We start from the raw sequence: 13881 nt of genomic DNA, 5'->3' as shown, positions 1-13881 counted from the left end.
GCAAACGCCCTTGCCTTTTTTTAAAAAACTATTACTACTACCGGCTACTAGAGCCACCGTGTCAAATGTAATCTCCTCACTTACTATTCTCTGATTAACTCCAAATTTCAATTAATTAAAAGACTAGCTTAAAGACAAATTACCAAGTTCATAGTTAGATTGTAATGATGGGATCCCAAGTTTTTCAAAGCTAAAACCATTTTAAAAGGTTTTGCAATTGACAATTCAAAGTATAAGCATTATGTGGAAGCATAGGATTATTTAAAAGATTAATGCATTTGCTTAAAAACATAAAACAATGTAGTTCTATAATTTTAGAGGCATGCGCCATAGCTCATTGAACATGCGCCACAGCTCATTGAACATGCGCCGTGGCTTGTTACACAACGCGTCACGTGTAATGTCCTAACTGAATTACTATACAATCTTCCACGAAATCTACTAATTAGAATAAAACATCTTTAAAAGCTTTGGGATCTCTATATAAAGCTTTTCAAAATCTCTTTATAGAAAATATTTACGTTATTCAAAATAATACATAGTAGAAGTATTAGACATAAACATATCAAGTAGTAACTTAAAACATCACAATTTACACAAAAAGTGGGCTATGTGATGTGGCTCGTGCTATATATGCTATGGCATGTGGCATAGAGACCTTAGTAGCATGCTCTGTACCATTCATTGTGACATGTTGTTCCATATTGACACATACGTCGCATCATACTCCTCAGATTCTATTGTCAAATTGAAGAAATCTGATGCAAACTTCAAACATGCGTCATTTTATCTGATTTCCAATTGGGGTGATTCAAGCGCCCATATAAAACTTGTTCATAATCTAATCAATGACATTGTTTTCATTCAAATTCAATATTCCGTTCAAAAATTAGACACCTAAGTGTATTTTGATTATTTTAAATCAAAATTTGTCACCTATGCATCACCAATTAAAACTACTAGTCATTGGCCACTTCTAGGGCCATGATCACATCCAGATAGACAAACAACACCTAATTGAGAAAGTATACACACAATATAACACACACACACACACACACATTTGGCTTGTAAATTACCTATCACACCCCCTTTGAGCATATTTCATATTTTTAAATTTCAGTCATGTCTAAGGCCAAATTTCACATATACATCAAATATTCATCATATCTACAATACTCCTATCCATCCACTAGCCTACACTGTCATTTCATCATGTGCACATGCATACATAGTGAGCTCGAGAATCAAAACACCAAGCACGACAAACATTCACAGTAATATACATATGTTTCCAAATCCTAAGGCAACTTATACATTTATACAATACAACTTATATTTTGAGTCATTACACCAATTCTTACAAAGAGCTTTTTGGAGAAATCTCTATTCCTGGCCCAATTCTTTCCCCTTTGTACTATTACTTTCAAAACTTAAAAAATGTAAATAACCACAGGTGAGATTAAAATCTCAGTAACCAACATAACTCATTTAATGTTCATCAACGCAAAAAAACTATGCCAAAGTAGCAAAAACCAAAGTAAAGGATCATATACATATTTCAAAATAGTTATAAAACTTCGTTTCCAAAATAGTTCTAAAATCATAACACTAGCATGATCATCTATCTGCCTAGCCTCCAAAGCTCCTCAACATAAAACCATAGGCTCTAATAGATCAATCACTTATTGATCCGAGCACACTTTCAGTGGTAGAAACACCCAGCTAAAGGTAATCTATTCCACCTACAGACTATGGTTTCCCTCATTTCACATATTTGTGATAGAGGCATCATTGACTCCTAACCATACTCTAATGGGCACTAGGGAGTTTTTAGACTGCCCGAAGGTCCCATGGTAACAACTCTAATATAATGTTGTACCAGATTACCCATGGTACCAACCTATAAAATGTTGTACTAGATATCTCTTAGTGTCAGCTTGGCCATATGGATTTGTTAACTCACATCTTCACCCACACATACCTTGGGTGTACTCCTACCCTTATGATCATACTTTTCACACACATTTCACTACTTTTTCACACTTTATACGACATATATACACACACACAAATATAACACAATATATGTTAAATAAAGCCTGAAATCATCAAACTTTCATTTCACAATTTAATTTCATGCTAAACTCATTTAGATTGCAAACTCAAAGCTTATAAAATAACAAATACAAAATCATACATTTACTTTTACACAGTTATAATAGCTAATATACATAACAAACTATATGGTTATCTCAACCTTTCTGTTTGATAAAAAAGGTTACCTATGTTCCCATAACCTTACTCAAACTCTTTCTTGCTATTTCAACATGTGACACACACGAGAATCTACACAATTGAGGCACCAAGAGTTAATTACTCTATTAACTAAATGCCTATTACATCAATTAAGAACCTAATCACTACTACTTCCTTTACTCATGTCCATTTCCATATTTTACTCCTAATTATTATTCAATTTCGGCACTAACACACCTACTATCAAATTTTTCCCAATACTCTTTCTCTCTAAATTAGATTAATTTGAGCCTACAGCTTCAAAGCTCTATCATTTCACCTCAATCCAATCACAAAGGTCTAGTTTAGTCTCAAAGGACCTTTCTATTACTATAGAATAAGAAATCATCTTCTTAAAACTTCTGAGTTCAGTTTTCTCAATAGTTTAAACTAAGAGAAGATAATGCAGAATCGAAGATTAAGGCAGTATGAGACTTACCTGATAAGTAACGGGTCAGAAATGTCGTCTTTGTTCTTAAAAATTATTGCCCTAGTAAACCACCCTCTCTTCTCCATGTCTGATTTTCTTTCTATTGCTTTCCTTTCTATTTTCATGAGCTAGACACATACTAATTAATCAAAATTTTGTGCCATAGACTGTGGCGCATTCTATCACAAGATGCAGCTTGTGGCACAGTGAGGAAACTTCTCAGCACTCTCACATGCTTTGCTTCACCATGCCATTCTCCTACTTAAATCTGTTCATATAACATCCTAACAAGTGAAAATAACATTTCACCATCCAGGATCTTAATCTTTCATTAAATTTCTAATTCATCCCTAATTAGTGTTAATGCAGAAATAAAAAATTAGGGATGTTACACCATGGTGCATTACATGTTCTATAATAGCAAAATTTTGCTGTTAAATTAGCAGCATTCAGAGCAACTTCCAACGAGCCTTAAATCTTCATCCAACATTCAATTGATGCAAACTAAGTGTCTATAAAAAGCTTGTCCTAAACTCTAGCTAATGGCTTTAGTCTCACACTCAAATTATTACTCATTTAAAAATTAGACACTCATTTCAAAACTTATACTTTTTCATCACTTTTCACAAAATCAATTGTCCAAATCACAAACCAAAAGCCAAAAGCCATAGATACCCCTCATACCACATATAAAAGACTAAAACTAACTTGTGCAACACACCACAATATACATAATACTTATAAATCACATTTTCAATACTCAATCCTTAAATCTTAAAAGCAAAAGGAGAGGCTAAAATCTTACTTTTCACCTAATAATTTATACTTACACTAGTATTTTGGCCTTGCTCTAAATATCACAAATCACATACATATACCCTAGGGCCCGAAATTCACTTTACAATTCACAAAACACATAATGCAAGTAAGATCCAATATAGATTAGCCTTAGTTGGCAATATTAATCATCATATGCACATACAATCTCAAAGATTAAAGAGGCCTACTACTAGGATGTCAAATCCTATACCTTCGATTGTTTTCCTTTATCCAATCCTCTTGAGCTATTCCCTATAATATTGAAGATAATGGAGTGAGTACAACCACTCAATAATTAAGGTCCAACTAACTCATACTAATACATGTCAATTAATTTTAAATGAAAGTGGCATGGATAAACAATTTTGAAACATGAATATATTCAAGAGCATAGCTCAACTATTTAGTTCCCATCAATACATATATATGAGATAATGATCAATAATAAATTATAAAACGTGTTTCAAGAGTTTATATCTATATTTTCAATCACAATGATACTTATTCATGAGAGATTAATTAAATTAATGCCATTTTATAAAGAACAAGGCTTTCACATGGTTATTTTACTAAGGTCATAATAGAACAATCATGTGCTCTTTTTCATTATATGTATGATCATACCTCCTTATATCCTCCTTATTCTTCTGACATGAAACCGTGGGCTATAACACATTGAAATAGTCTAAAATTTGAGACTTCCCTAGCCTAAACATATGTGAGGGGTTACCTAGCTAAGGTTTTTCCTAACTCACTTGTGGGTCACTGTTTTCCCTATTTTCTCATACTATAGGGTGTCATTCTCCCTAGACTAACTTCCTCATTGAACTAATAGATAGCTAGCTAGGTTCGAGTCCCTCGTTGAACTAGTGGGACAATCTCTCATTAAACAAGTGGGACAATATATATAAATATACAATTCAGGCAAGCCATTAACTTGGATAGGAGCCTTACCGTGTTGATTTAATCCTCTACTTCTTTTTCTAGGCAAACTCCCGCCTTTTAAGATCATGCAATGTATAGTGTAACATCCCAATTCAAATTTTAATAGTTAATATGGGTTAATAGAAATTTTAAAAAAAATATTTAAAGGTAGGCAAATTAGTAGGAGATGATTATTAAATCTAACTCAGGATATAATTTTAAATTAAAAAAATTAATTAAAAAAATATTAAATTATTATTATTATTATTAAAAAAAGAAAAGGTATAAAAAAGAGAGAGAGAGAAGAAGAAGAAGAAGTGGCTGTGCTTTCGGCGCTCTCCATGCAATCATAACATATATAATAAAAAAATAAGAAAAGAAAGAAGGAATATTAAATAAATAAAAAAAATAAAATGAGAAAAGGAAGGCAGACGTTCACGTGTGTGCATTGAAGAAAGCAAAAGAATGAGAGTAAAGGTTGTGGGACCCACGCTTGTTTAAAAAAAAAACACTTTGCCTTATTTCATCTATTTCTCTTCCTTCTTTCTTCATCTGCGTTTGGTGCGAACAGAGAGCGAGCGAGAGAACACGAGCAACGTTGCGGTGGTAGGAGCTGATTTAGAAGGTGATGCTTCATAATGGAATACTTTAAATGAAATTTTAAGTATTCTAAGACTAGGTAAGTGTTCTAAACATTTTTTTCTTAGTTGTTTTTCCCTTTGAGTTGCAAATTTTAAGATTTTAAAAAATCTAGGGTTTGAAAGAGGGATAAATTTTTGGTGAGAAAATTTGGTTGTTGAGGTTGTTTGTAGTGTAATAAATATTCTAGAGTATTATTTTATTGATAGAATTAGAATTTGAGGTATTTGAGTTTATCCCTAGATCCCTATGGGTAGATTTTTAGTTAAATTTAAAAATATAAATTGATTATTGATATTTAGATGATTATTTGAGATGAGAAATAAATTATTATGGCTATAGAATAATGATTCTAGGCTTGAAATCAAGTTTGCAATTTTTGAGTATTTTTATGTGCGAATTTTTGGAATAAAAAGAGAAATTTTAATATTAGAAAATTATTTGAATGAAATTATTGTGAAGGAGACTATTGAATCAAGCAGATAGGTTCAAATATATGAAATTAAATTTTAGAATTCAAGAGACTAAGACTAAATTCTTAAATATATATATATAAATAAAATAAATATAAAATAAAATAAAATAAATACTTAGGTGTTAGATTATGAGTGAAAATTGTGTTAATAATATTATTGACACATTGGGATATGATCAATTGTAGATTAATTTTCTTTTGACACCATTCAAGCTTTGGAAAGTTTTGGAAGTATTGTAACTTGAGAGGTAACCTTTGACCTCTCAAAAGTTGAGGTAATCGGGAAAAATTTATTTTATATATTTATATGTTAATTAATTAATTATGTTAGTGAAATAAAAGAATATATATATATATATATATATCTAAATTTGAAATAGTTATTTATAATGCATGTGACTTTATTGAGACTTTATGACTTGTGAGTAATGAGATTGATGGTTGATGATTATGTGTACACTCTTGGTTATAAGTTGTGAATTATGCACAGTGATAAAAGTTGATGAGCATGTGGGATAATTTTGAAATATATATGAGTTTTTGAAATGTATTTTCTTATGAGCATGATCATATGGTGGGAGTTCGCCTTAGTGAAGGAGTTAGCGATTATACAAAATCCATATAGTATTTGGCTATTAACCAATAATCCTAGGGGTTATAGCCACTACTTACCTTGTAAGGTATTGTAGCATTGTTCCTATTAAGGGACTTGACCCTACTGGCCTACCTGGAGTTTTGAGTAAAGCTAGTTTTGGGTATGACACCCCATAGTGTGTGATTTAGGGAAACCGTGTTCATAAGTGAGTAAGGTAACCGTGGCCCGGTAGCCCCTCATGATATGATTAAGGCCTTGGGTGTTGGTCCACGGATTTCATGTCAGAGGAAATAAGGGGGGATATAAGGAAAAGATTGATCATGCATATTATTACTATCATGCCATTTGAGTGATTGATGGCTATGTTGAGAATATGATTATAATTGTAGAAATGAGACCATGAAGTAATTATGTGAATAATATATATATGGCTATTTGTGCAAATTTTATACTTGACTTTATTCTTGAAATTATTCACATGAGTTAAATGTTAATGTGATTAACATGTTATTAATGTGATTGTTTGAATGGTCACCTTGATAAATTTATTGGCCACTTGCATTCATGATTAATTATCATGCATTTGTATAACTTAGATATACCTTGGTTACTAAGTGGTTATACTCACCCCTCTCTTTTAACATATTACAGGAGCTAGCTCATCTGAGAAGAACAAAGGAAAGGAGCATTAGGCCAAGTGATAATAATCACTTCTGTAGGCCTCTCTCCTTTTATGTTGATATGTGTATTTAGTTTATGATATTGCCAATTAGGATAATATATTTTTAATCCACTTGCACTATGGGTTTTGTATTGGATAGAAAGACATTTTGGGCCCTTGAGAATGTGTTTTGATATTTGTATTATAGTAATGGGCCAAAATATTTGTGCAAGTAAAAATAGTTATTATCATGCTTCCGCATATGTTTAATTAAATGATATGAGTTTTTAAAATATTTTAAAGACTTGAGATCCCTTTGTATTAAATAGTTTGTAAAAAAAAATACATGTTAAGAATTCATTTAGGTTAATCTCATAATGAATAATCCATTTGGGTTAGTTATTGATTAACCATGATTAGTATGATGATTAAGTCTTAATTTAGGACGCATTTTACACGACTCAATGGTACCAGATTCAGCCTGAACTATGTTAAGGTGGTAGTGGTTGCGGGATCGAATCTGGAAAGGTTCCAAAAGACCTCTTGAATGGGGTGAGGAATAGCCACTGTACCACCAGTGGTGAATGCCGGTCTGGGCCTCGTGAGGGGAACTGGCCCAGCTTGGATAAAAGACCTCGGGAAGGCGGGGTGAGTCCAGTCTAAAAGACCTCCGGTGGGGTGGGGTGAGGACCGTGTGCTGTTATACATAGACATGTACAATTCAAAGCATGCATTTGCTCAATAATCAAGCATGCTCAATTATCTCATAGTACTCTCATTACACATAATCATTATTAATTATTGAATTTTTCATTATGCATAGTCGTTGAACTTCTTAAAAACACAAAATCATTGAACTTCTTATTGTACACATATTCATTAAACTTCATATCAATCACATTCATTGAACTTTTTAACACACAATTTCATTGAACATTTCCCCTTTTCAATTTGTTGAACTCCTTCTATCTCACATTCATAGAACTCTACTTAGCACAAAATCATTGAACTTCACTAAATCATATCACAAGAAATCCATTGATCATGTTTTAAAGGATTTTGCATATAACCTATCATTGAACTCTAGAAAAAATCATCATAATGAATTTTCAAGTAATTTATACCATACTTGCATTTAATTCAAATTCATATAATTCCAATTATCAATTGTCAAACCTTAAACTAATTAACATAAAAAAATATGAGAAAGAATTTCTTCAGTTATCTCAAACCTTTGAGAGGTTAAAAGTTTTACCCCTCAAATACTTACTCCCAAAGCTTCCAAGAAGCTTGAATGGTGCGAAAGATAGTCACTTTACAATGAATTACAAATTAATTTATCAATATCCGATTTTTGAGTAATTTTCACTACTAACTTAACACTTTTTCACTCTCAAGATTCATTCCTTACTCATATAAAAATACCCATAGGGTTTCTTAGCTTCTTCTAACTTATAGTAATATCATTGAACTATTATATATCTATTAATAGAGCCACATTACACCCTATTAATAGTAGATTTTTGTTCATTAATGATCTCTAACAACCAAAAATGTATATGGCCAAGAATGGTAGGTTTCATTAACTAAATCTATTCTCATTAACTCTATTTAAGTCAATGAGTTCGGACCTATAATCTTTATGGATCAAAAATCATCATTATCAAGTAAACCCTAACTCCCAACATCAAGAAAATAGAGGAAGGTGGGAAAATTTAGGCTTACGAAGCTTACCTTTAGTGTTTATGACCTCCAAAATACTTCAACCCTTTAAGTCCTCAAAGCCCTCTCTTTTTGTCTCTTTCATCCCTTCTCTATTTCATTCTTTTATTGCATCAGTTTTTGTGCTCTTCTTTTGCAAAAAATTGGCAATGTGCCGCGGTGGATGCACAATATACCATGGCACATAGTATAAAGAAGTCTTTCCATAGGCACATCAGCCCATATGTGCCGTGGTAGCTCATCTACAAGTCACAGTGCGTGGCACAGAGCTTTACTCTTTAGATTTTATTCCTATTTCATGTTCGGGTGACTTGACTCTCCTTTGGATCTGCATTTTGGGCTAAAATTACAACCAAATGTTTGTTAGACCTCTCTAGCCTTACACTTCATTAATAAACTTAATCTAATTAGGCTTAAATAACTAGATTAAAATTTGAGGATGTTAATCATGTTATATCAGAGCTCTATAATGTAATATATATTATATTATCTAACTTTTGTTTTCAAGCATTTAAATTGCCATTAAATATGGACATATTGTTGTTTATATACAACCAATTATTTGTAAATATTTAAATATGGCTTGTTAATACATAAAAAATTTGTCAATTTTTAAAACCAAACTTGTTTAAATTTCTTAACAACTTATTCCTTTAATATTGATAGGTTATCAATAATACTAGATATATATATATATATATATATGTTATAAATTTATTTTTTAAACATTTTCAAAGGTTTTTGTTAATCATGAGCATATTATTATTCATATAAGAACAATCAGTTATAAATATCCAAACATGACTTTTTCATACATAAAAAATTGTTAATTTTTTAAATCCAACTTGTTCATTCTATATTTATAAGTTATCAATATTATAAATAAAAAAACATATGTTATAAATTTATTTTTTAAACATTTTCATGGGCTTTAGTTTATCATGAACACATTGTTATTCATATTCAAACAATCAATTGTAAATATTGGAACATGACTTTTTATACCTAAAAACAATTATCACATATATATTTACAAGTGATTGTAAATATATAAACAAATCATGTTTGAATATTTACAAATTATTGTTTGAATATGAATAACAATATGGTCATGATAAATCAAAGCCTTTGAAAATGCTTAAAAAATAAAATTATAATTTGTATATTTTTATTCAATATAATATTGATAATATATCAATATTGAAGGAACAATTTGCTAATAAAATTGAACAAGTTGGGTTTTAAAAAATGAAAACCTTTTTATGTATGAATAAATTATGTTCAAATATTTACAAGTTATTATCTGAATATAAGCAACAATATAATGCCATGATTAACCAAAGTTCATAAAAATGCTTGAAAAAATAAATTTATAACTTGCATGTATTTTTTATTAAGCATAATATTGACAACTTATCACTATTGAAGGAATAAGTTATTAAGAAAATTGAACAAATTTGGTTTTAAAAATTGACAACCTTTATATATATACATGTTCAGATATTTGTATGTGATTGTTCATATGTGAACAATAATATCTCCATAATTAACCAAAGCATTTGAAAATGATTAAAAAAATACATTTATAACATGCATATTTTTTATTTAGCATTATTGATAACTTATTAATATTGAAGGAATAAGTTGTTAAGAAGTTTGAATAAGTTGGTTTTTAAACATAAATAACTTTTTTATGTATGAATAAATTATGTTCAACTATTTACAAGTGATTGTTCATATATAAATAATATGTCCATGATTAACAGCAACTCACTTAAATGCTTGAAAACAAAGTTATAATATTTTGTAATATATAATCAAAGGGATTTGATAATCTAGTGATAAACTACTTTTTTCAACACTAAAGGGTCAAAAGTTTAAATCTCTCCTTGGCTCCTTTGATCGGATTTGATCACTAGCACTAGTGTTGGAACTCTGGCAACCAACGGCGTGAGGGGTGCGAGCCACTAGTTGGGCTGCCTCCCTATCAATGCCAGAGCTCTGGAGGTCAGTGAAATGGCTCCGACAGTTAGCAATAGTAATAGTTTTTTTTAAAATAGCAGTGGCCATTTATGTCATTTCAACCAAAAAAACATTAATTACATGAAGGGCCTTTAGGCCTATGGAGGAATTTTAGATTCATGTGAGCCTCTAATACATATATCTTACTTTTGAGGATCGTAATTGAAATTTTTTCAAAAATTAACATGTCAAATAGTTGTCCAAACTACACCTCGTTTTAAATATGAAAACTAAATATATAATTGGATAATAAATAAAAATTATTTGAAACTAAAATAAAAAATATTATCACCATTATTTTTAATAAAAGGCTTGCTTCATGTATAAGAGTCGAAATTCAAACTCCCCACTACTTGTATACGGGATGAGAGCCCTATTACTCACATTAATCTGAGTTAGTATTATCACAATATCTTTAAAGAATAATAAAATAGTTTATGAAATTGATAGAAAAATGAAAGATATTAAATAATTAACATTTTTATTTATAAAAAGATAAATATATTAACAAATAAAAAGGAAAAGTAGCTGCAAGGTTAACATTAAAGCATAATTAACGAAATGACAAGATAAAGCAAAAGTGGTATCACATTCGAAAATGCAACACTGATGGCATACACGAGAGCAAAAAGTCGACCGATGGAAAAAAGACTAAATTAAAAGGAGTCACCACCAAAATTTTGAGAAAAATTTAGGAAAACCATTAAAGGAGATAAGGATGGTCCGCAAACACAAGATGGGTTCAGGGGTTGATTATGTGTGAGGAAAGTGTTAGACATCCCACAGCATCCGTTTGTAAGAACAGTTACTTTAAACTTATTGTGTAAAAATCATATGGCCATTTATCTTAATTCTTATTCAATTGTGTATAAAATGTAAGTAAATAAAAAATTTATTTAATTATAAGGGGACTTGATTCAAAATTAACTTTTGATTCCTACGTACCCTTTTATAAGGATCAAAGTCCACATAGTTTGAAATAGAGATTAGTGTCAATAGTTTTCTTTATTTATAATTTTCATAAAAAGAGAAAGTTAAATGAAAATAACTTACCAATTGCAAATAAAATAATTTTCTAAAATATAGGTTAGTATGTTTTAATTTGCAAAGATAATTTACCCTTACTTTCTTACTCTCATTTTATATTTTGAAAATATTTTCATTGTTAAACTTTCTCTTATTTTGAAGATTCATTTTATCAACATAGAAAAGTAATTTAAAAAAAATGAAAGTTTCTAATGTGCCTACAGAGATTTATTATCACTTATGGATATTCAAATGATCTTAATGCCTTTTAAAATTATATATTTTTCTTATAATATGAAATCTTAGATTATTTACAAAATATTTTATTTTAATATTTTTTATACATTCAAAATTTATTCAATGCGCCAATAGAGACTTTTATGACTCATGACAAAAAGTATGATAAAAATTCTAATCATTATACCAATAGAGTCTTATTACCTCATACGATAAATAAATCAAAGGCCACAAAAGTTAATATTATGATAAACCATACCTAAAACAATCAGCATGAAATTAACAATTTTTCATGATTAATAAGCAAGCACAATGATAAATTTTCAAATACTATGAAGCTAAGAATTCAATTGAACTATATTCCCTAATCACTAAAGGGTATAAGATCATATCTAATCTCATAGGTAGTTGGACAGTGATCCATGAAAACTTGGATAAAAAATATGATTCAAACCTATAACTTTTAACTGATGCTTTAAAACTTGAGAGCATACTCTCATATTACTAATATATCATCAAACACTTAAATTTGGATAGCTCTCGTAATGCAAGACCTAAGATCATGAAATCAGATTTTAACAAAAAGGCATCATAGATTACTAATCGATCTGCAGGCCTTTAAATGGCTTCAAACATGCACAAATTATTTAGCTAGAACAAGTACTCATTCAATACGTGTATATATAAAACTAAACCAGATTTCTCTACAAATTGGTCACGAAAACACAAGGTAAAATTTCAACTAATATCAACTCCAGATTTGCTATACCACCACCGAGTCACAATCAAAAAACATAAGTAAAATATTCAACCATATAACATAAGACGGAAGAAGAAAAAATCTATTATCTACTGATTGAAGGCAGATGATTAGAATCAGAGGAATTTAGATTCATAAATTTCAAACCTATTGTAGCAGTTGGGAATTTTTGAATCTCTCTCACCTTTAAAGCCTCAGACTACTTCTAAAATCAACTTTGAATCCCACCAATTCTCTTGGTTCTCTTCTCTAGAAAACCCACAGATACTTCAGTCTCCCTCTAGATATCCCCCCCTTCGGTCTAAGTTCTTAGTCCTTTCTCCCTTTTTTTCAAAAATTTCTCAGTCTCCTCTCTTTTGGTTCTCTCTTCCAAAAATTTTCCACATCTTCTTGTTCAAAATCCTTAGATCCTCAACTTTATATAAGGAGTAGATGATTACTTACTATTATACGCTTCTAGCTCAGGTCGTCGTTTCTGTTCTGCTCTTCCTAATCATGTACATCTCTCTCTTTTGCTTTTTTCCCTTTCTTCCACTGCATTTTCTACATGTGTATGCATGTGTGCTTTGCTTGCTTTCTTCATTTTTGTGATTGCTCTTTTGTTCTACCGTGTGTGTGCATCTGTTCTCTTTCTCGCTTTTGGCTCTACATTTTTGTGATTGCTCTTCTCTGCTCTCCTTCTATGTCTTTTATGTGCATGCTCTGCTGTGTGGTTGAAGCTTTTGCTCTCTATGTGTGTGACTAACTCTCCTCACCGAAAAGACTCTATTTCTGTCTGCTCTCCTTTAGTCTCTACTTCAATCGTTCACGTCTGTTGAATGCTCTGCATCTCTCTCTCTTTTCTTTTCCTTTATGCGTTTTGTGATTGAGTCTAACTAGTAAAGGGGCTAGATCATGTGTTTTGACTGGTAAAGGGGCTGAATCGATGGTTAAATGCTGGATCTGGTTTCTAGCGTTTAACCATTGGGTTTTAACTTTTTTTAAATCATAACAATTTTTTAATTTAATTTTGAAAATTAATTTAAAGGAGTCAACTCTCAAAAGTTCATTCCTAATATTTTGATTAGTTGGGATAATTTGGAAGAGATTTTTCAAACTTTAAGCAAGATATTTTTTTATTTTGCTAGATTATTATTATTATTATTATTATTATTATAATCCTAAAAAGGATTAAATTTTATTTTTGTATTTTTATATATTTTTTGATTATTTTAATGAACTTAAAAAATAAAATCCTAATTAGAAGATTATAAGATTAAACCCTATTAATTAA

This window comes from Prosopis cineraria, unplaced genomic scaffold, assembly GCF_029017545.1.
Source record: "Prosopis cineraria cultivar Desert tree isolate PC_DT_omini unplaced genomic scaffold, ASM2901754v1 PC3, whole genome shotgun sequence".
In the NCBI taxonomy this organism is placed as follows: domain Eukaryota; kingdom Viridiplantae; phylum Streptophyta; class Magnoliopsida; order Fabales; family Fabaceae; genus Prosopis; species Prosopis cineraria.
The sequence above is the reverse complement of the archived record's forward strand: the minus strand, read 5'-3'. Positions refer to the sequence as shown.